Genomic DNA, 22,291 nt, shown 5'->3' with positions numbered 1-22,291 from the left:
CACCCTTAACTCCTCTGTGCTGCTCACAAACAGGAAGCAGGAAGCTGCAAGAGCTTCCTGGTTCCTGTATGTGAGCTGCGAGGAAGCCGAGGGAGAAGGGGTTGGAGCCGAACATGGCATATGACATGTGCCACATGTCACGTTCAGCTCCAACCCCTACTGGGCGCCTCCCCAGCACAACCTTCACCCTGATGGGTGAGGACTGGGCAGGGACCCACCAGACCTGTTGTGGCAGGAACTCCCGTACCGCTGGGCTCCTGCTACACCAGGAGCTTGTTTTTCTTTTTACAAAAAAAAGTTGGGGTCGCAAGGGATTTTCTGGGGGTTGCAGTTGCGACACCTGCCGACTCCCAAATGATGTCCCGACCTGCCAAACGTGTTATTGTGGCTTAGATGTAAACTTGAGGGTGCTGCATGGTAATTAACAGCACAACTAGTACAACCCACAAATAACTACTGTAACGAACAAAGCGAGACATTTGTAACTGTATGTTGCTGATTGAAAGTTGTGTGGACTGCACTGATAACATTGTAATTTAGAAATCGGACTGCTGATCTATTAAAAGTAAGTCTGACTTTAGCGTTTCATAGTTTTAGTCACTGGATGTATGGCCCTGTTAATTAATGATCAATGTTTAACCTGCTTCAGCGTGGTTCTTAACAAATCAATTAAACAAATAGATTATTAAGGTCAGTTAACTTATGATGTCACTTCCTGTGATGACACTGGAGGATCGGTTAGGGACAGGTCACGCGATGACTGGTACATCGCACAAGTAAGGAAATTACGCCACGGAGTGTGGCTGAAGTGTGCATTCCATATTCTGCATCAGGACTTGTGCAAGATGTACATTCAAACACGCTGGAGAGCCCGGAATGGTGCAGCCCTAGTGATGTCTACAGGCAGAGGTCAAGTGCATAATATTTTCACAATTTGGCTGAATTCACTTAAATCAGTGAGCACGCCATTAATTTGTCTTACGTTTTTGATATAAATGCAACACATTCTCGTGCTCGCTTCCTGTAGCCTGCCCATTCCCAGAATGCAATACTCACAAAGCATGGAATAGCCAGATCTTTACGGTTCTACCCAACATGCTTCTACATAGAATGATTTTGATTTAAAATATGTTGAAAGATTTGTTCGGTTTAAAAAGGTCTTGCACAAAGCTTCCTTACAATACCTCTTACACATATAAACAATGAATGAACATTTAGTAATAGTTTCTGCAGCAGCATAATCAAATATAAGTATGTCGTGAAACTAGCAGTTGACCAATAGGATCCATGCCACAAATAAAAATGAGGCGAACAGAAGCATAAAAGACATTGGGCCTCATCACAAGTTTGGCTGTAATCGAGCGGTAAATATGCAAAATTACCACCAAACTAATCTACTGTTACTGCCACTCAGTCCTGAGGTGCTAGCTTGGGACTGCAAGCGATTTACCTCCAGCTTTTTGTTGGAGATACCTCTGCCACCTTATTGCCAAAACATGTGGCACTACAGTGCAGTAATGCAGTGTCAAAGTGGCAATTACAGAATCACCACCACTTTACCGCTGTGTTTACTACACGCTATACTTGTATTGAGGCCCAAAGTGGCCAATTCACAAAGAAGTAACTCTTGTACCTACGAGTAAGTATGGGAATTGAAAAGTCCTCTCCAGGCATCAGATTTCTTTGAGAAGCATCAATCGCACGTCATAGGCGCCAATGTGCACCCAAAATATTGTTAAAATCAATGCCTAAATCAACTTTCCTGCTTTTCCTAGATATTAATGTGTCAATTTCAAAACTGAGCATTGTAAAAAGAGCTTGCATTTCAATTACTCTTCTAAGTTATCCATTTAATGTTCCACAAATCTAATGATGCAGCCGTAAGATATACCAAAAAACGGTCTTTTAATTAACTGCGGGATAGGTGCAGAGCCTACAGTAATTTCTTATGGAAATTCAGGACGAAGATACCCACCCTTCACACTTAAGGCATCAATCAAGTGCCCAGATGCCTGAGGGTTAGTGCGCGCTATACAAATGCAACATTAAATAAATAAATAAATTGGCCGTATGAATATCTTCTAAATTTGAGGCTGGATAAGCCAAGATTAAAACAAAAATCTTCAACAAACTCTGGCATACGCTGGGGATTCGGTTTTAATTGGTCGGACTCCGTCTGCATTTCAAAAACTATTTTGGGGTACAGGGGTATTCTGAAATGATTACAAATTAAAGTTAACGCAATATCAAAAATGGGCAATTAAGTAGTTTGGCCCTGGTACCAATAGTGGGTGTTATTCTAAATCGAGAAAGGAGATTGTTCTGAAAAAATAAGTCAGGTAATTGTCAAGGAGTTAACATGGATAAATTAGCTACTAAAATGAGATCACCATATATGGTACAGTCCTATACAGCCAGGAACATGTAACCCGTCTCCATTACAAATTGCTGGGTGGACCAAATACTGCCCTGAACGTTGGAACTCACAGGGAACTTGGTCAAAATGTAAATATTTGTTATGTCCAATCACTTTATTTTTAAAAACATTAATCTATCCAAACATACACACCAACATTATCCATTCCATTGGGGAGACATTAGTCCAGCTCAGGTTTTAACTCTGAATTGAAGGACTTGTAGTCCTGGATTTTCCAATTCTAAACCCAGGACTGCAAGTCCCAGAATGTAAGGTTAAAAGCAGGACTGGGCTATTGTCTTTTGAAGGGAATGGATTATATTGGCATGCAACAGAATTCTGAATGACTTGTGCATCATTCAAATAGGAGAGCTATCCCAAGGTTTAATAACCTGCTCAGTGACCTTGAACTTCTGTTCCCGACTGGAATCTGAAAAGACTTTTGCATTTTGGACAATACAATAGGAGCAACCCTGTGAAGTTCACTGAAACAATTGACCGATAGCAGAGTCGCTTCTGATGGCGTGAATGCATTTAAAGACTACCCACGTTATGGATGGCAAGCAGTCATGCGTCTAATCTGCTCCTTACAGCAGAGATTGTATGTTAATTACTGAATTAAGATTAAACTGCTTACCGATAAATTTTATTAACGGAAAGTGGGGTTTGGGACCTCTATACACCCACGTGGTCATCTGTGCTTAAATAACAGAGGGTAGCAGGGTTAAAGTCGAGGGTACACGCGGGTGGACGGTATCCACCCACTTTTTTCAGAGGGTGGACTCAGCCCCCCCCTGCAAAAATGAAAAACATTTCATCTCCTCTTTGAATTTATAAACTAATGCCTACCTCGGGATTGAACACTTCACCCCTGCACTATATAACTGGAAGAAAAAGAGCAGACAACTGAAGGTGAAATGTCTCGTTTCGTTACTGCACGTTCCAGGGAAAACATTTGTATTGGTTCTTGGAGTTTAAAATATGCACACCTATTAAAGTTTTCAAAATCACTGTTAGAAGAAAATATCCCCTCTTGGTTTTGGTCAGTTTAATGAAATGTGCATATTTCACCTTGATATGCTAATTTATGGCAATGTCACATCCCATAGCGTTTGTTGATGAGTCCCCCCACTTTTATTTTTAGGATTTGACCCCAATTCACATACGTTTCTTCTGCCCGGGTACGGAGTTATCCCCCATGATACCTTAGAGAAATATGCCTTTGCAAGATGCATTCCACCTCTTACATTTTTATGGTCTGTGAAGTAAAGAATCGTGGTCTGGTCTTTGAGAAGCTTTCTGATAAGAACGTTTAATGAAAGAAAGAATCTTATTCAGAAAATTCTAATTACACAATGCAAGTAAAAGCCATCTTCTATTTCTTAAGAGAAGTTTTTAACGTAGTCTGCATGTTACCTTGACCCAAAAAACTGGCCCACACTAGGATGTTAAGCAGGCATTCCAGGCATAAAAGGGTCATCCAAGGCAGACAAGACACTTTACTTAGTTCCCAAATAATCCTTAACCGTATGTAATTGGACCAATTTAAAAACCCAAACTTTCGCCAACCCAATGTGCGACCTTGCTCCCGGAGCAGTAATGGGGACATGCAAAGGTCATTCAGAAATTTTGGAACATGATCTAAAAGATGGTTGGAGGTTTGAGCATCCGACCTCTCGTGAGTATACTTTTTTTTCAGGAGCGCATTCAGTGTATTCTAGGCTGGACATGTTTTTAACGGCCCGCAAGATAACAGAATCTTATAAGAAGAGCGAAATTGGCAGTATATTGTTGTCTGATCATGCGCATGTGACTCTGCAGCTACAGTTCAGATATGCCCTAAAGAGGCGTAATTCCAGGAGGTTGAATGTTGCCTTATTGCATAGAGATGACGTGGTGGATACGTTGCGGAGGGAGATGGATTGTTTTGTGGCGAGTAATCATACGGAGGAAGTTCGTCCATGCATGGTTTGGGAGGCTCTGAAGTGTACAATAAGAGGGCACTTGATTGCTGTTTCTAGTGGACTTAAGAGGCAGGCTGATGACAGGGAGGCATTGCTGGGGGGAAAGTTGAATGATCTATCCAAGAGAGTTATGGCGGGCCCGGTTGGGGCTGAAGTGATGGCAGATTGAAAAAGACGAGAAGGGAGCTGAAGTCAATGGTAGATGAACGTGCAGACCGATGTAACTTTTATCTCAAATGTGCTTACTACGAGAAGGCTGAGAAGTGTGATAGGTGGTTGGCTTATAAACTGAGGAAGAGGGATGCTGAAAGGGCAATACCGGCGATTCGTGATGGGAATGGTAAGATTACATATCATCCTGGTGAAATAAATAAGGTTTTTCAAGACTTTTATGTGAATCTGTACAAGAATTAACCTGAAGTGACCGGGAGGGGTGAAGCTTTGATGGATAGGTTGGATCTCTCGAGGATAGGTGACCGTGATTCAGCGCTACTGGAGGCGGATGTTACAGTTGAGGAAATTGAGAAGGCTATTAGTAAGTCAAATGTGGGGAAATCCCCCAGGCCCTGTTGGGTTTCGAGCTGAATTTTATTGATTGCTCCCTCAATCGGCACTTCGGCTCTTAAGAGACATGTATTTGGAGTCGTTTGATAATGGTGTCCTACCAGATTCTACTAGGCATGCTATGATTTCTGTTTTTTGGAAGAAAGGAAAGGATGATACTCTGCCCGCGAGTTACAGACCTATTAGTCTTTTAAATGTTGATAACAAAGTTCTGGCAAAGTTATTGGCAATTCGGATTGAAAATCTTCTCCCGACACTGATTCATGTTGACCAATCTGGATTTGTAAAAGGTAGGAAGACCGCTAGTAACATTAGGAAGGTATTGAATACTATTTCAAAATCGGAGGGACGTCATGGAGATTGTGCTATGTTGTCGTTGGATGCTGAGAAAGCTTTCGACAGAATAAATTGGGATTTTCTTTTTTCGGTTTTGTCAAGGATGGGTTTCGGCGAGAAATTTGTTTCTTGGATTAGGCTGCTGTACGCTGCTCCCACGGCTGAGGTTTAACACTAATGGTTTGCGATCTGGGAGGTTTGTGCTGGAGAGAGGAACTAGACAAGGGTACCCTTTGTTGCTGCTATTATTTGTGATTTCCACAGAACCATTAGCTGAGGCGATTAGGGAGGCGGATGCGGTGGTGTGACTTTCGAGTTGGGGTTTGAAACAAAAAATGTGGCTGTTTGCGGATGATATGCTGTTGGCTCTGGATTATCTGGAGAGGTCTGTCCCAGCGCCTATAGGGATTATGGCTGATTTTCAGCTGTGCTCAGGATTTAAGATTAATTGGACTAAATCGGAGGTTATGCCTTTGACACCTTTTGTGGACAAGAGATTTATGGTGGGCCTGGGATTTCGTTGGGGTCCTGATAAAATGCGGTACTTGGGGGTGTGGTTATCTCCCGTGGTTAGAGACTTGATCTCGGAGAATACAAAATCAGTATGCAGTGGGTTGAGGGTTGAGCTGGACAGATGGGGTTTATTGAATCTCTCGCTGTGGGGCAAGGTGAACGCCCTGCAAATGATCTTCAGCCCCAAGAATTAATTATGTTCTGGGTATGCTTCCTTTGGTGTTACCATCTTCATTTTGGAAGGATTTGGACAGGATGCTTCGAGAATTTTTGTGGGATAAGAAGCCTCCAAAATTAAAGTTGTGGAAATTACAACTGCCATTAAATGAGGGTGGTTTAGGGGTTCCTAATTTCAGGGCCTACCACTTGGCCTGCATGACTGATTTTTTTGTTCTGTTCGTGGATAAATTGCAGGATGTGTGGGTGGAGGCTGAGACTAGCTTTGTTGGATCGTTGACTCCGCGAGCTGTCTTGACTTCGGTTTAAAAAAAGAAGTGTGGGAAAGATCCGCTGATTGAGAATTTGAGGAGCGCATGGAAAGGTATTTGTGAATGTTTGGGTGTGGACGCATTTAGAGAACCTGGTGCGTCGTTGTGGTTTAATCCTACTATTCGGATCAATGATAATGTGGTTTTTTGGGCGGATTGCTTTTTGGGTGGAGTGCGGAGGGTGGCTGATCTGTTTGAGAATGGTATTTGGATGTCTGCAAGGGAATTGCAGCGGCACTTTGACATAGAGAATTTTAAGATCTCAGATTATATGAAGCTGAAACGGGCAATTGGGGTTGTGGACTTTGACAGTAAAATTGATCCGTATTTGTTTACTAGGAAACCGATTGGGAGGGAAGGTGGCCTGGCCACTCGAGTCTATAAAGAGATTGTGTCGCAATACAATGGTAATGACTTGCTGAGAGAGGAGTGGGGTAGGGGAATTGGTTCGGATATTTCTGAGGATTCGTGGCACAGGATGTGTGAAAATGTTAAGTTATGTTCTTTGGGGCTCACGGAGAGGTCGAGACAGATAAAGATTCTTGATCGGGTTTTTTTGGACACCGGAGACAATGGTGAGTAGGGGGATGTCGGAGAGCTCGGATTGTTGGAGGTGTATTCATGTGGTAGGTACGTTGGAGCACATGCTGTGGGACTGCAGGTTGGTGAGGTTGTTCTGGGGTGAGGTTGGTCGGGTGTGCGATGTGGTGATTGAGGGTTTACCTGCTTTGGATTTCAAAATGGTGATATTGGGGGGTGATGAGTCTCTGGGGGATCTTACTCAGAATCAGAAGAAGTGGTTGTTCCAAGGGGCAATGATCGGTAAGAAAATTGTTTTGCGGAACTGGAAGTCGGTATTGACTCTGAATATTGAGACATGATTGACTGAAATGCATGACTTGGCGGCTATGGAGAGGACACTTTACAGAAGGGAAGGGAAATTGGTTTTATTTGAGAAAATTTGGGGTAAATTTCTTCAGCTATACTAGACTTGGTGTTGTACTTATGTAAATAGGGGCTGGGGGAGGTGACTGGGGTATGTGGTGAATTAGGCTAGGGGCTATGTGTGGTTATATGCTGCAATGTAATTAGTTGATTTAAAAAAAAATGTGTTTTGATGGTTTCAAGTACTTTAAATGTCTTATGGAGTGTATTGTAATGTATGTGATTTTATAGTTTTGTAAATAAAGTTTAAAAAAAAAAAACACATCACTTCCCGCAAAACTACCCCATAGCCAATCCCTATGATTTGAAGAATCAACCTGCCTCACAATATTTTTTTTTTTTATTCTCAAAATGTCTCCCTGAAATGTGTCTCTTATACCTCGTTGAATTAGACCTTCCTTTGGAGTGCGCGTGTGCGAGAAATCCATTAGTAATGAGTTGCATCCATGTAACAGGCTGACATATGGTTGTGATGAGTTTGGCGATAAAGCGAGAAGGTCCTGTAATTCCTCATTGGTCAATGGGACCTTTGCTGAGGCCTTGGAACCAGTTCTGCCTAATAGTTTCCCTCTAGAAGGCAGCAGCCCACACGCCAATTCTTTCCCTGCGGTTAGTGTTCATTGGGAAATTGGCAGCATGAATATACAGATAAAAGAAATAACTATTATGTTAGGCTGTCTGAGCAAGACAAAATCAAGAACCAAAAAAGCAACGAGTTAAAAACTGCGAGAAGGCCAACAAGGGATGGCGGAAATACTTGTCAGGTATGTTACAGTTACAGGCTGTCGTCAGGTTACACATGGAATGTGATTTCCCTTGTGTCTACCCAACTATACTTATGTTTATGGAGATTTGGCACAGCATAAAAACCTCTCAACATAGCATAACATATCGTTTGCTAAAAGCGAAAAGGTACTACTGCACCGATCCTGCTGGTTTCTCCACTCTCGTAAATTAACTTTGTCCACACAGATATAACTTTCCATGCCAATAAAGTTAATTTGAATTGACCCACAACCTGCTCAATCAAATGAAGTGCCATAATCATTCAATCTCCCCTTATCATGACATGCTCCCTTCTTCCTGCAAAGTCTGCTCGATAATCACTGACCTCGGTTCCAGGTGTCTCCCCCCTTCATTGCTGCACAGCCTTGCACCAAATCCAGTGCTTCAAAGCCCCTTCAGGCGCATGCAGTTCTACACAAAACGTCATACAAAACTACATGTGTGTATTGGAAAGGTCAAGAGAGCCACCTCTCTTACAGTAGACCCTTCCACTGTGATACAAAATACAGCCTGGCCCTTGTCTTCCAAAACAAATGTATGGTCGACCTCACGTAGCATACTCAGCAATGAGCACCAAGTATCCATGCATAGTGCTAGAGCTGGAGAGACAATGGGATGGCTTCCACCTCTTAGACCCTTGACCACATCCCATAGCACCCCCCAACAACACTCTTAGCCACACCTGTCTTTTTTAATAACTGGCATGCCCATTGCTCACCTTCGAGATTCCTGGGGGTGGTGGTGTTATGAGCTTTGCAGTTCCACAAAGGTGCTGCCTGACCCTGGACAGAGGTCTCCTGGCAACTAAGCCCCGAGCCCACAACATCTGTTTCTGGACTTCGTTGTTGCATGCCAGAGTCTCAGCTGAAGCCCTGGTGGCCAGGTCTGAGTGGAGAGTGAAGGAAAGAGAACTGAGTGGAAGGGTACATTTTGTAAATGTTTTTATGCATACTTTGAATGCTATCGATTGTGTGTATGGATTTGAAAGAGGGTCTGAATAAGTGAGTGTATGCATGTATGCAAGACAGTGCATATGCAAGTGCAACTGGTCCATGTGTATTTGTGTATCGGGGAGGTGGAGGGTGCATGCCTGTAATGAGAGCATGAATGTTCATTTTTCAGTGGCATGTTGGCATATGTTGTGAGCAGCATTGTGCGAGTGTCTTACAGTGCCACTACCGGCATATATTTGGGCAAAGCCAACATAACCAAAGTTTTGCATGCCCAAACTGATACATGCTGTGGGAAGAGGCACTGTGAAAATGTACTTTACAGTGCCAGTGCTGACATATATTGTGAGCACCAACATTGACGTGTTTTACAGGGCCCTGCTAGAATAGATTGCAGGTAGAGGCATCATTAACAAGTACTTTAAAGTGGCAGTGCTAGCAAATATTTTGGACAATATCATAAAAGTGGTTTACAGTGACAATGCTAGCATATATTTGGGCCCAGGCAGCATGAAAAACTGTTTCATCAGGCATTACGGTATACATTGTGGTTTTACTGTGGTAATACAAGGCATATATTTGAGAACAGTCAACATAACCACGTGTTTTACAGAGCCATGCTGCTATATCTTGTGGATAGAGGTACAATGAACATTGTGCTTTTCATTGAGGCATATATAGTGGGCACCATCATGAAATAGAGTGGCAAAATGTGCATATATTTGGGCACATTCAGCATGACCAAGTGCGTTACAGAGTCACGCTGGCATACATTGCGAACAAAAGGCATTGTGAAGATGTACTTTACATGGACATGCTGGCATATATTGTGAGCATCAACAGATGTTTTACAGTGGCAATAGAGGTATGTATTTGGGTCAGAAACCACGACCATGTGTTTTAAAGGACATTATTGATATATATTATGGACAGAAATATGAAGAACATGGTGTATATAACACGAATGTTCTTTACAGTGGTAACGCAATGATATCTTTGAGTTCAGAACTGATGAAAATATGTTTTATAGGGCATTGCTGAAATACATTGTAGATACAAGCATCATGAACATGTGCTACACAATGGAAATGCTGCCCTATATTGTGTGGATACCATCAAAAAAGTGTTTTAAAGTCGCAATTCTGGCTTACACTGTAGGCACCAGCATCAAGGAAATGTTTTGTATAATGCTCATGTGTGCTTTTGGTGACGTGGAATCTACTCGATTTTCTCCTGCGCTGCCTTACACAAACAACTGCACATTGTATTATGTATTACCTCTGATGAAATTTTCAGAAAATTCACCTTTTCAACCGATTCTTAAAAAAAAATATCTGGTGGGAGAATACCCCTGTTTCCTGTTAAGATACTTACAGCCACCTCGCTTCGCTTTGGCTCTTGCACTGATTCTGGAGAAACATAACAGAGCTCCAAAGTCATAAGCCACCACTGACCTTGAATCAGCACCCCTACCCCCTCTGGCACGCAATGTCTCCACCAGTGGCCTTGAAAACGGCAATGGCAGTACTTTACAAGTACTTAGTAACATAACATGCATATTCAGTCCAAATCCATTGGGCCAGGTTCATGGAATTCTATGCACGGTGCAAAGTGACTTTGCACTGCAGAAAAGTGACCTTGCACTGCCAACAAACACCCTGATTCATGGACCAGTGCAAAGTGTCTTTTTGTCATGCAAAGTCACTTTGCACTACTCCGCCCTGATTCATTGAGCATGCAAAGTGTCTTTTTAGACACTTTGCACTGTTCCATGAATCTGGGTGTTTGTTGGCAGTGCAAAGTCACTTTGCACCAGTGAAAAGCCACTTGCACCGTGCAAAATATTCCATGAATCAGCCCAACAGTCTTTTCTCACAATCAGATTTGTCTCTTGCTGTCCACACTTAGATACACCCAAATACAACTCTTTTTCAACTGGACACACATACAACGTGTATGCATTCAGAATTGGGTACTTCATTGTCTTCTGACATTTAAGGATGAAGCTGTTTTCGCAGAACATTAGATTTTCATCAAAAACAAATGTTGCAAATGGTGCACTGTTTAACAATTCCTAAATGTAGCCTACAAGGGCACCGAGAGAGCGATTTGTGAAGGAACAGACCATTTAGTAAAAAGTGGTTAAGCCAGGATTGCAAATCCTGTATCTTGGTTCATTGGGCCACAATGTCGGCAATGAACCACATCCCTCGGTGGGCTTTATTCTTGCATCACTATTCTGCCAGCTGAGCTGCGCGCTGTTCATCGGAACTCCCTCTGTTTACATCTCAGGAGGATAGCTCAGTGGCAACGTGCTCGCTGTGGAAGCAAGACGAAACGCAGCAACACAGGTTTGATCCCCGGGTCTGCGCTTAGAAACCTCTGGGTATTAAGCGTGTTATAAATAACCTATCACATCACATAATCCCCTCCCCTCAATCACTTCTTCTCTCTGCCACCTTCCCAGTATCTTACCTCTGACCCCTTCCCAGTCTCCAGTGCCACAATGAGCCCTTCACTGCAGCAGTTGACACAGCCAGTATATGATGCAGAGGGAATGATGGGCCAGCGCTGTCACATCCCAGGCCATGTGGAAAGTTATTCTTTGCACTTTACTACTTTAATGTTTACTTTCTCCATTATAAATACTGAACTACAAATCCCAAAATGCTAAGAGAAACCACGACAGGCGCAGCCATATTGACTTGGCATGAGACAGCTTGAGAATGTTGCTATGCCCTGATTGAATCGAAGGGCGTGCCAAGGATAGATGGGCACTATGACTTGAACCCACACCATGGCCACAGAAGACCTGAGCTGCGCCAGCGCCCCCCTATCATTCCACTTTGCCATGATACTGGCCCTCTTCCCACCCGAAGATTCACCCGCGGAGCACGGTCTGAAATCACACGTGTGCCCAGGACTCAGAGTTGGTTCTAGGTGATTTGGCTGAGTGTTTTTTTTTATCGAATTAGAATTCGTCAATTTTTTAAAATATGTTATTCAATTTGGCTGCAGAATTTGTCACATTTTTTAAATATGGTATTCAATTTGGCTGCAAATATATGCAGGAGTAACCCCTCGTAAGCCCCCTCCCCACCCCCTATATTTATTGTAAAGATTACCCACCACCTGTATATAATTGCGGCCAAATTCGGCCCAAAAATGATGACTAATTATAATTCGACGAATTCTATGTCGACCAAACCTCCCTACCTCCTGCAAGTTTTGGCTGGTCCATCCTGTGCTCTTCAGAGCCCTTGTCACGCGTTTGCCAGTAGACCACGTCCCGTCCCTGCAGTCTCCCCTTCTCGGCCTTGTTTGCATTCTACCACCTAGCCTTTTTCTACAAACCACTTCCTACTCTCTCTCCTTCCCTATATTGACCAATCAGCCCAGCCACGTGCTTGCATCTCAACCTGCTGAGTCTCCAAGGAAGGTGACGTTGGATGTTTTGTGAGGGTGATCCAGCTGATTTTAGTTGAGGTATTTATTTTGGAGGGTGGGGAGGTTTGCTGTGAGGGTGTCTATTGGAAGCACTTGGACTGCTGGGAGGGTGGAAATGTGCCCAGTGAGAATGGAGCCAGCTGAGAGGTATCCTGTACCAGAGAAATGATGGTGCGTTTTCCAACTCTAGCACATTAAGTGGATTCCTCAACTCTGCTCTGCTTTTCAGTCGCAGAGAGACAACGGGAACCTGGGAGTAACAAAATAGACAGGTCTGCTCTATTGAAAATATATCACTTCTTAAATATTCTGCATAATTTTCCTGCAAACTTTACCCAACTTTTCTGCAGTGCAGGTTGCAGGCTCGCCATTAATGGTGCGGCTCACAGATCATGCATTTGTACGAAATCACACTTTGTAGTTTTAGTTGGATGATCAACAGCACAGATAAAAAGCCAGCATAAAATACAAGATGGAGCCCAAGAGCAGTCAGTCACTTGAACCCAAAACATCCACCCCATTCATCAGACTTCTCCGGTATTATTTCGGCGGCCTTTAAAGCCCTGCTTTCCCTAGAGAACGAAGGTGGCAAAATGCATGTCTGACCTGGACGGTGAATCCTGGCTGTGGAGGTCCACCCGCCGCACAGCCGCGCTGCTCCCCCCAGCTCGGCCTCCCGTGCCTCTGCGGTGCTCAGGTCCAGAGAAAGGGCGGCATTCCCACTGCAAGCTGCGGGCAGGGGCAAACAGGCGCATCGTTACAGGCGGGCCGAGGCTACACGCGGGTCAGCAGCGGCGGCACCTGCTCCACACGTTGGCACCTGAAGGCGCGGAACGTGGGGCGCATTATTCGGGTAACCCCTGACTGCCCCCAAGGCCACCCGCCATTCGGAGAAAACGAGTACTGGTTGCAGTTAGTAGCCTGTCCCCTTCTATCACCATGTGACCCCCGTGTCACCAGGCGCACCCCGTGTCACCAGAGCACTTCCTTTTTTTCCCAGTCATGGTCTTTGCCCATAGGTCTCGGGCTGAATGAACTCTGCGGTCTTCATTTTAATGTAACCCATACTACAACTACCAGAATGCATGCACTAGAAACGCAAAAATGCATGCATTGCTTAAATAGATGAGGACTGCTCCGAAATAGTGACACACTGGTGGCACTTAGTGACCTTACGCTCTGGAACTATATATGTTCCAATTCGTTTGCACAACTATCAGATCCCCCAGTCCTGCCACAAATGCAAGGGGTGAGGTGCGTGGTAAGAATGTACAAACCAAAGTGAAATATTAAGGGGGAGGGGGGTGTCTAGACGGGAAACGCGCCGCGAGCGCGCTCGGGGTGCAGGCAACTCACCTGTGTCCCTGGAGGAGGAGCCGGGGAAGCAGGAGCACGGGCTGCGCCGAGACGGAGCCTGGGGTTTCAAAACGAAAGTGCGTGGCTTTCCCTCCCCGGGAGTTTGAGCAGGGCAAGTCCGGAATGCGAGGAATGGGGGCCGCTATGACATGAACGCGGCAGCCGCGGCTGGGAGGGGACTCTGGAGAGGCGCAGGGTCCAGGGAGGGAGGGAGGGAGAGGTGGGCGCGGGAGGGTGGCGGGCAAGGAGGAGGGTCGGGGACAGGGACTGGAGGTGACTCCGTCTGAAGAAGACTTGAACAATGATATGCGTCACGCCGAGAGGGGGTGCGAAATGTTCTGCGACTGAAGTAACATGGACATGAACTTGCTGCAATATGTAGTTGGGGGCCACGCTTTTTGCTGCACTATAGACCTCAGAAAGCTGAAGGGCTGAGTCGGTCTGCTTGGTGACCTGTCTATCATCCATTCCTGTGTCACTGGGAATGGGAGGTACATGTGTGGAAAGCCTAGTTGACAGCATGATCCATTCCAATCTGTAGGTAGGTGCTTATCCCATCCGCATTTGTATTTCCCTTGCATGTTCAGGGAGAACGACCGAGGCTTCGGGATGTTTCCAGCGCTGGCCAATGGCATCAGATGTCTGCCCGGATCTAGGACCCGGCTTGCCTCAGCCCTGACAAGAGTTTACCGTGCCCCCAGCTGCACAGAGAGAAGCTGGGGGCTCATGATCTAATCTGCTCTGTGCTCCACCCCCCCCAGCCTCACTTGTGCACGTTTGCAGGGTCCACATGCTGAGCCTGTTTTTTTTTCCTTCGGGCCCACTGGGGTGGGGGCCATCACTGTTAAAAACACGATTTCTACCGGCTGGGCACACTATTGTTTTCCAAATGTGCATTTTACACTTTAATAGAAGACAAAACATCATTTCCAAACTCAAAAATGCTGCTTAATCCTGCATTCACTGGTTTTCTTTGAATGTTTCTTTTTTGTCGGACTACCACATAAATACCTTGTCATTTTTGTTGCTATACTTTGTGTTTTATCACAGGTTTTATCTATAAAGATGTTACATGCTGGTGAAACTACTTAATCACAAAAAAGGCTTCCGTTGTGCTGACAACAGTTATTAGGAAATTAAACCCTGGGTTCATGTGTGCCAACTTTTGATTTTCACTACTGCGGCAGAAATACCCCACCTCCGCCCTGAATATAAGCAAGCGACCAGCCCAACTCATCCCCTGGCCTAACACATTTTATAGCACTTGTTGTATAAGGAATTGCAAAAGTCACACAATTAACATCCAGTTTGTAATATAGAACATCTAAGCAATGATTTCACAACCTGCTGAGCTACCCTGGTAACCTTCTACTGTAGAGTGTTTGTATGGCTCCCTTAATGTACTAAACATCACGGCATTACCAACAGTAGTGCACCACTGCCATGGAAGTGATTTCAAGTGGAATTGATGTACACTGTGGAGTTTGGAAAGAAGCACGAAGAAAGAAATTGCATCATTCTAAACCTATTATTTTGAACATTTCCTATGAGTGGAGTTCAGATGCCAACTCCACCCACTTGGAACTCTGGCCTTTGGAACTATGCCCCTCCTCCAAACACCTCCCCCTCCCTGGCCCTTGAGCGATCCCCCTTTCCATGTTTTCCATTTCCACCACTGGATATTTACATGTTGGCTGTTGCCTCTTTGAAGGGCACTAGAGGCAAAATAGTCCTGCAACTGGGGCAACCAAAAATGCCCCGAACACCTGGACTCCAACCTATGAAACGCTGGGAAGACAGCTCATAGGAGCGAGAGCTTAGCTCACTGAGCTATCTGGCCACTCAGTTATGTTGTATTGTCATCATTATCATGCTCACCCTGGGCATTTGTGTGCCCAGTTACTTCCAAAGAAGAGTAAATAAATAGTATACAGCAGCTGTATGTTGTCCGTAGGTCTCTTGCAGTTTGTGGCAAGAGTGCATCCTGGTCTAATAAGAACCCAGAGGCAGCATTCTAGAACTATGCGCATGATATCAGTGCTGGTCAATGGGCTGGCTCTTGATGTCTGGCCGGATCTTGGGACCCGGCAGTACCGAGCCCCCGGCAGCTGTGCAGAGGGGAGCTGGGGGCTCAGTGATCTAGTCTGCTTGCGTTTCCTGGCTCTCTTTGCTCAGCCCCACCACAGCAATCAATGCGCCATGAATATCACTTAGGGGTTGGGGGGGCGGTATCACTGTTGAAGGCAGGCTTCCTACATGCTGGGCACACACTAATGTTTTCCAGATGTGAATTTTACACTTTCATAGAAAAATAAGTAATTTCCAGACTCAAAAATGCTTGCATTCACTAGTTCACCTGTTTTCTTTGAAATGTGTTTTTTTTAATTTTGTGTGCCCCTTCCTTTGTGTTTTATTGCAGGTTATATTTATACAGGTGTTATGCGGTTGTCAAACTGGTTATTATCACCAATAAATGTTTCTATTGTTCTGACAGCAGTTATTAGGAAATTAAACTGTGGGTTCATGGGTGCCAACTTTTGATTTTCGTACAGGAGCATAGATACCCCCCACCTCCGCCCTGAATATAAGCAAGCAACCAGCCCAACTCATCCCCTGGCCAAACACATTTTATAGCACTTCTTTTGTATAAGGAATTGCAAAAAGTCATCCGATTAGCAACCAGTTTTGAATACATAGCATCTCAGTAACAGTCTCTCAACCTGCTGAGCTACCCTGTTAGAGCCTGTCTATGGATCCCTTCATGTACTAAAAATCACTGCATTACCAACAGTACTTTGGGTGCACCACTGCCATAGGAGTGATTTAAAGTGGAATTGATGTACAGTGTGGAGTCTGGAAAGAGGCAGCATGAAAGAAATTGCACCATTTAAAACTATTATTTTGAACATTTCATCTGAAAGAGTCCAACTGCCAGCACCGCCTCCTCAGAACTCTGCATACTCAGAACTCTGCATCCTCAGAACTCTGCCCCCTCCTCCAAAATCCATCCCCACCCCTGCTCTTGGCGGATCCCTTTTACATTTTTTCCATCTCCACCACTGCATGATATCGTTTATGACTTGTTATGTTAAATGTAACCAAAAACCCTTTTTAAAAAAATCTGTTACTCACGAGAATGCGCACAAGTTCGTTAGTGCAGGTGACGAGGTATCTACAACATGTGCATTAAGCCCCTGAGCTGTACTTCCGGCTTATACTGTAGATATAATGTGCATACATACGTCATAGGCGAGTTATTTAACCCTTAGTGGTAAATATCACCATGTTCCAAGAAATATGGCTTTGTCTGCATGAGTTAGGGACACGTTGACAGGTGCGTCAGTGGCACGCAACCCGTATGTTATCGCCTGGCCAACGACCCAGACTGAAATGTAGCTGCGACAAATGTTTCCCCTTACGGCATTTGCATGCGGCTGTGACCTGCTCTACTGGGCTCGTCCTGTCGCTGTGACCCTGTATTGCTGGAAAGATATACGAAGAAACGTCTCTCCGGCTGCCCTCATAAAAAAAGCGTGTCCTCTCGCGCTCTCTCGTGGTAGATAGGGTACAATGCCACTCTGAGGAAGAAGCTGTGCGCCTATTTCGTCATCTGGCTTCATCATTGAGGTCTTGGGAGGCGGGCAAGAGAGAGTTCCTTGTCGTATTATGATTTTCTTGATAAATAGGTTATTGTGTAATGTTACCAATCCATACTATCTAATTACAGTTAAAAAAAGATAGTATACAATTAACACAAATTAAATCTCATTGACATAAAAGAGCACATGGCACTATTAATATTCGCCTTTTTATTTTATTGAAAAACGAATCCAACACCAGGGAGTCTCATGTCCTTCTAATCATCAGATCCAACAAAATGTCAGTTTTCTCTAAACAACTCTAAAATTGCACCCAGTTTAACTTACTGGGCTGTCCCATTTTGCAGAACGTGTGTTGCTTGCGCAATATGGGGAAAGCAAATGAACGAGTGACGTTAGCTTGTGGTACGTTTTGTTGCCTCTGTTCTGTAACAGCACTATTATTAGCATTGTAAGTTCATTTAATTCACTTTTTGTCTCGTACAAATATAAGTATACAGCCTCTTCTAACCCTCAGTAGCCCCAGCTTATAACACCATCACCCAGAAGTGCACATTATGGAGTGTACAACACAACTATTTGGATCAGTGGTCGCTTTTGTGTTTTGTTCATCTAAGTGCACATGCAGGCTGTCAATATAAAATTAACCATACTTTAGTGCCCTGGAAATGGACAATGTACTTCTAACTCCCTTACAATTGTACATAGGTTTATGCCAGTTCAGATAGACCTAGCATTCACACCTAGCATAGTCTCGGGAGGATAGCGCGGGGGCATTGTGCTTGGAGCAATGCAGGTTCGATTCCCCGGGTCTGCGCTTAGAAACGGTCTGCGCTTAGAAACCTCTCGGTATTAAGCTCGTTATAAATAACCAATTACAATTACACATTAACATATGAGTGGTGGAAGTCATATCCTGTGTGGTAAATTCAGCCACAGGTCATCAATGAACTTCCCATAGCCAGGCTGGGCCCAAAGGTGCAGAAATATGGAAAGGGAACTGTTCAACGGCAGAGACAAGGCCAGAAGTTCATTGCCAATTGACAGATATCAAAATTCTGTTTTTAGGAAAATAAAAATTAAATGTGCATGTATTCGAATGACTAGGCCAAAAGTCTGAGGCTACTTTCCATTACATGTGACAGATACCCAAAAGTGCAGTCTTGCTACAACAAAGCTGCCATGAAGAAATGGGTGCCTTCTGCAGCATGGAAATGAACATGTACTGAAGAAACTCCATTGCCAGAGCCATACCAATACAGTTTATAATATAAATATGAACATTGATGGCATGGTGCAGGAGATTAATGTACATTTTGTATGTCAAGATATTGGTGCACATCTCATGTAGAAAAATACAGAATGTAATAGCATCATTTATTTTGCTGTTCATAGGAATAGAGCTAAGAGCTGTGTAAGCCCAGAAATATTTCCCCATCAGATGTAAAGGGTAAGCACTGTCTTCCCCCCCTCTATTTGGAAATCTCCTTAAAGCTCACAAAGCGAAAAAGGGAACGGATCTCATGCCTGGGAAGAGTTTTATTGGGGTGAATTGACCAACACTGAACAAACAAAGACCTAGCTACTGGATGTGATCTTTGAATAATAGTCAAAATTAAATTCAGGTTCGCAGTGAAGCACAGGGGCTGATGACAATTGACATGTGCCAGGAGATTGTCACAGGAGTTAGGGGGCGGCGTTATCACCTTTGCTCAAGCCAGATAAGAATACAGATGATCAATCAACCCTGGGAGAAAGACTATTATGTGTTTTATAGTAGGCAAAATCAACAAAATCAAGGTGCCCCATACTACATAAACGTTTTCAGAAAATGAATGTGCTGTTTTGTTGAACTAATAATATGCATGTAATTAGAGATTACCATAGGATAATATGTGAAAGCATATTTTGTCCATTATCTGTGGAACTGTGACACCTACAGAGATGGGTAAAATATTCCCCAAAATTTTACAAAGAGTCCGATCTATTTATAGGTCTTCCCCCAAAATTCAACCTTGGGAATCTGAGTTATTAGCTAAAATGTGATTACAGCTTCCAAGAAGGAATTACAGATATGAAATTTCGGAATATGGTATATTATTGTATCAGATACTTGTTTACAAAATGTTATGATGCTAATTTGTATTATGTTTGAATAAATCACAAAAATCTGCCATTCTCACCCTCAGCCACATACCAACATCAGACACAGTGCATTTATTTATTTATTTATTTATTTATTTATTACATTTGTTACACACCCAGACCCTGGGGTATCACGGCGTGGTTACAGACAGCTTAGGCATTAATAGTCAGGTTACAGTGAGAATTACAAACATAGGAAAATACATTGCGAGCATCATGATTTACATGTTCTGGAACTGAGCATTTACTAAAACTGGTTGAATAACCACATTTTTAGCAGTTTTTTAAAGCCATGGAAGGATTGCAACAGGCATCATCAGAACAATTCAGAAATATATAGTTTGGGACACTTATGTTATGTTATTTGGCATTTATATAGCGCTCTATATATCATTGGTAGGACCTCAAAGCGCTGGTAGGTTGAACGCCCTCAGGGACCGTAGTCCAGGTCAGTTGAGAGATTAGTGTGCTTGGGTGCACCAGTTATGTATGCAGCTGATGTAATTGCCTGATGGTAGCTGCATCCTAGTATTAGGTGTGGTGGTGTTGATATCGGTAGAATGTGTGCAGTCTGGCGGGTGGGCACCAAGACTGAGTTCTGGCTGTGTTAAGCCTCTGGGATGCTTATGTGTGCAGCTAGGCCGGTTTGTCATGGGATATAGCTGATGAATGATGAGGTTTTCATGAGGTAATGTTCGTATGTGAGCAGCTAGGCCGAATTGATCGAGGGGTCTAGCTGCACTCTAATTGTGTGATGGTGTAGAGTAGAGAGTAAGCATAGTGATATGGTAGAAGAGTGTTTGCGTGGAGTTATGATCTAAGGGGATCGATATTTTGCATTTCAGGCATACGGTTGCTTATTAGCAAATTAAAAGGCGTATTGAGTGATGACATTGTTCGAGATCTCATTGAGTATTAGTCATCGGGTTGCTAGGGTTCAATAGCTTCAGACAGTCACGGTTGGTATTATGGAAAGAGACATGTTTTTAGAGCTTTGTGGAACGTCATAGTCTTGGGTGTGTCAAATATGAGGGGAAGCGAGTTCCACAGAGTTGGGGCCAAGGTTGTGAAGGTGGATCCTCCAAACCTGACAGAGTAAGAGGTTGGAATCAGTAGAAGGAGGGCAGTGCTTGATCTTAGGGTGCGGGATGGGAGGTATGGTTTTATCTTGTCTTGTAGGTGTAGTGGGCCGGTTTTGTGCACTTCTCAGTGAGTGATGCATAGGGTCTTGAAGGTAGCCATACGTGCGACTGGGAGCTAGTGGACCGGTCTTGTGCAGTGCTCGGTGAGTGATGCATAGGGTCTTGAAGGTGGCCCTACGTCCGACTGGGAGCCAGTGCAAATTAATTATCTGTAATTTGAAGAAAGGTGTCATGTTGAAGATTGTAACTTCTTATCTGAAGGTGTTCAGAAATGCCATTTCAAATGGGTGGAGCAATAACTCCAGAGATGGAGCCTAGAAACCTAATGACCAATCACAAGAAAAGGACTAGAGCTGGTGTAGGAGGAAAAACAATAGATTGATACCTAGGACAATCAACGAATGAGCCAGTACATTTGAATGTAGATATTATTGTGGGTGTGGCTTTGAGATTTTAAAAGTAGATGCACAATGAAAAAGGGGAACTGCTGGAGGAGAGTCAGGAGAGAGGCTGAGACCTGGGGTCATCCATAACCAGCCTCTCTCCTGACCGCCACTCCAACTTGTCGAAAGGTGGTGGAGTCGCCTTTATTCACAGCAACAAAATCGTTATGAGAGCTGCTCCCCTCATACAATTTAGTTCTGCAGAATCTCTCTCAGTGAAACTATCACTCTCTCCTACCAATACAGCAACACTCCACCTTATATACAGATCTCCAGGCCCATTAGGTTCCTTCACAGATGAGGTTGCATCCACCCTGTCGACTAACACCAAGCCAAACTCTCAGATACTGCTACTAGGAGACCTTAACCTAGGTCTCTCAGATCCCAAGGACCACATGGCTACTGAAGTAGACACCACCCTCTCCAACCTAGGCTTCCAGCAGCGTATTCGTGATCCCACACACATCAAAGGAAGAACGCTCGACTGGCTAGCCGACCTTAACTGTAACACCAATGTCACTTCTAATGATGCATGCGCCTGGTCGGACCATCATGTTATTACCTTCCTCCTTCCAGCCACCAACCCCCAACCCATACCTACCATAGCCCCCGCTATACCTACCAGAAACAAAAAGGATATCACCAGGGAGAAACTGCTTCCTCTTATCCTCCCTTGCTTGAACACCTTTGCTGCACAGCAGAAGGATAAGGACCCCACTGTCCTAGTAGACATTTATAACAGCCTAATGACCAATGCCATTGAGAGCTTAGCTCCTTTAAAAATCCGTAAAGCTAAACAACAGTCCCACCTGAACACTTGGGTCACCCCGCAGCTCAACGCGATGCGTAAAGAAAAGCGCAAAGCTGAAGCCCTTTGGAAAAGCCATCCCAGTGCTGCTAACAAAGCCTCCCTTCTAATCACCTCTCTTAATTACAAGGAGGCCATATTACAAGCCAAAAAGGAGACATACAACACACGAATATGCCAGGCAGAATCGAACACCAGGGAATTATTCAAAATCCTTAAAGAGCTAGAATCTCCCTCCCCTGCACCGGACACGTGCACTAAGGACAGCACCTGGTGCAACAACATACAAAATGCCCTTCTTAACAAAATATCCACCTTACAAGCCAAAATCAACGCCAAACAAAACACCCTCCACACCCCTTCATTTAGCAATACCAGGCCACCCAAAA

The 22,291-nt window shown here is 44.1% G+C and overlaps 1 protein-coding gene across 1 annotated transcript in view; it reads right to left on the bottom strand.

Annotated features, from left to right (window-relative positions):
• The window catches only part of TEAD4 (TEA domain transcription factor 4), a 1,088,638-nt gene extending 1,075,534 nt beyond the window's left edge, over window positions 1–13,104 (bottom strand). Inside the window, exon 1 of the mRNA XM_069628515.1 lies at window positions 13,016–13,104. The gene's annotated coding sequence lies outside the window, so the exon portion shown is untranslated. The remainder of the gene's footprint in view (window positions 1–13,015) is intronic.
• Between the last annotated feature and the right edge of the window lie 9,187 nt (window positions 13,105–22,291).

The sequence above is a fragment of the Ambystoma mexicanum genome, chromosome 12, assembly GCF_040938575.1.
Source record: "Ambystoma mexicanum isolate Mex_15411 chromosome 12, UKY_AmexF1_1, whole genome shotgun sequence".
Classification (NCBI taxonomy): Eukaryota; Metazoa; Chordata; class Amphibia; order Caudata; family Ambystomatidae; genus Ambystoma; species Ambystoma mexicanum.
The sequence above is the reverse complement of the archived record's forward strand: the minus strand, read 5'-3'. Positions and strand labels throughout refer to the sequence as shown.